This window comes from Scylla paramamosain, chromosome 27 (genome assembly GCF_035594125.1).
Source record: "Scylla paramamosain isolate STU-SP2022 chromosome 27, ASM3559412v1, whole genome shotgun sequence".
NCBI lineage: Eukaryota > Metazoa > Arthropoda > Malacostraca > Decapoda > Portunidae > Scylla > Scylla paramamosain.
The window spans coordinates 10,451,809-10,454,308 of record NC_087177.1 but is presented as its reverse complement, the minus strand read 5'-3'; the positions used below and the strand labels follow the sequence as shown (position 1 = coordinate 10,454,308).

Here is a 2,500-nt window from a genome sequence, read left to right as displayed (position 1 = left end):
CCACCTGCCTCAGCGGCTCTACAGAAGAAAGCCAACTGCAGCTGCTGCTTCCACCTCCTCCTGCACCATCACCTCCCCAGACCTTGAAGCGGCGCGACGGCCCACCAGATCATCACACCACCACACCACCAGACCACCAGACCACCACACCACCAGACCACCACACCACCAGACCACCACACCACCGGCCTCACACCTCGCGATACAAAAGCGGCCTCCCAACACCACACGTAAATAATGTACCAGGCATTCATCAAACGGTGTGTCTTGTTTTTGCAATTGTTTTCATACGGTAACAAGGCTCCTTTATCTTGCTTTCGTAGCGCAACATTATCTATAATTAACTACGGCCGTCACAGAGAGAAATTATCCAATCCATCGTGCCTCCGCATCCCGACCTGATGGCTTTTCAAACTCCCCCCTAAGGCCTTGTATCGCTATTTTCTGGTGATAACTCGCGGTGTCACCACAGCGGAGGGCATGGCGCGGCGCGGCGAGGGGAGGCCGGGAGCAACATCCGACCTACCTATATCAGCTGTTCCGAAGCCTCAGTAAATTTATTTGTATTCAGAGTTCATATTTCTTGTTAATTGTATTACTCTCTCTCTCTCTCTCTCTCTCATATTACTCCTGTTATATCTATACGACTTTCTTTCTTGGGACGTACATTTTAATCAGCAAGGACTCAACAACCTGGAGATAAAATAATACACTTGTCCAGGAAGCAAAACCAGAGAAGCGACAACACATAATAATAAGAAGAACAAAAACCTGTAAAACATGCGCAGCTTCATCTCTTAGGAACGTTCAATAAGCAGAATCAAAGTACAAGTGAGGGATACGTACCTTGCCATTTATAAGACGACAGGTATTCCCAGGTATGGTCTTAAGGCAGTGCAGGTGCTGGAGTGTCGCTTGTTATCATGTGTGTGCGAGTAGTAGGATTTAGTGAAGGTGAGTAATTATGAGGTATGGGTGATTCAGGTGTTCTTAGGTGAGGTGCAGAAGCGATTGAGTATTAATGGAAGTGGTGATGCTGACTCTAACTCTATTATACTGACTCACTTTGATGGCGTTTGTTTCTTCTGCAATTAAAGTGGTGTTTAGCGCTATAGTTTCTCTCTCTCTCTCTCTCTCTCTCTCTCTCTCTCTCTCTCTCTCTCTCTCTCTCTCTCTCTCTCTCTCTCTCTCTCTCTCTCTCTCTCTCTCTCTCTCTCTCTCTCTCTCTCTCTCTCTCTCTCTCTCTCTCTCTCTCTTTCTTTCTCTCACTCTCTCTCGCTTCAGGCCCACCTGTACACCTTTAATTACTGGACACTGCACAAGAATCATTATAATAGCAGAGTGAAAGGATAGTTGATCATCAACTTCTGCTTTCACCCATCATTTTTCTCTCTCAATCTTCCGGTACCTCAAGTTCATCCACCCTTTCCTTGCCCATATACCCTCAAGCAACCATATTCTCCATTCTCAATAATGGCTTTTACTTAACTTTCCCCGATGCTCCCTCAGGCTCCTCCTTATCATGCCCCTAAACACCGTGCACCTCCCGGGACCCTGAGCACCGATACCCGCGCTGCTGTCTCCCGCCCCGCCCCGCACCACCCCTTCACCGCGGCCAGGCAGCTGAGGGGGACGAGTGGCACTTCAGTCAACCCAAAATTACCGCGAGGAGACTTCAAAGGCCGCGGGCAGTTTTTTGCCGACGCTGCCGAGTCTCACGCCCATTAAAAGCGTATTGGCGGGGCTGCGGCATTAATGCAGGTAACTGGCCGCTATTAAAGAGGTTTCAAAGCGCATTTAGTGTAATTTATACTGATTACACGCTCACGGAAGGTCGATAGTGGCAAGATGAGATTATTTTCAGATTCGTGTGAAGAAAATGCGAGATAACATGCCTGACTTGTGGAGATGTTTGTCAAAATATATTACGAGCACGTGTGGCCTTTCCCTCTTTAAAAGAACCCATGCCTGCCTTGGAGTAACAGGCTTATGTCCAGACTGATGAGCTATTACGGTAAGAAGCGATTTTTTTCCCTTCCGAGATATACATAAGTGAAACTTGTAAGCACTAGGGGAAAATGTCGCTAGTCATGGTGGTTACATCAAGGCGTGTGTGTGACTGCAATGCACAAGAGGACTGCTGGGCACGGCAAGGAAATATGCGGCGGTGTGGTGGGGAAAAGTGGGATGGAGAAAGGGAGGATGGAAGTCTGATGGAACCACTTGGGCAACGCATGCAAGGACACATGATGAGCATTTGAGAAAGGATCTTGTGTGAAGCGGAAATTTGCGGCGGTATGTCAAGGAAAAGTGGGAGGAAGTGAGAGAGTAAGATTTTCTTTCATGTAAGAGGGCCACTGACAAGGACAATAATCTAAAATAACCACTAAAGAAGCGCATGCAAAGACACAAGCTGAGCATTTGTGAGAAGTTCTTGTATGAAGAGTGAAGTAGTAGGGGGGATGTGAAGGGCGCGAGGTGGTGATCGTGCCCCAAGGCG

At 47.8% G+C, this 2,500-nt stretch overlaps 1 long non-coding RNA gene across 1 annotated transcript in view; it reads right to left on the bottom strand.

Moving 5' to 3' along the window:
* The window catches only part of LOC135114491 (uncharacterized), a 71,413-nt gene that overhangs the window by 32,998 nt on the left and 35,915 nt on the right, over positions 1–2,500 (bottom strand). The gene's annotated exons all lie outside the window — the stretch shown is intronic.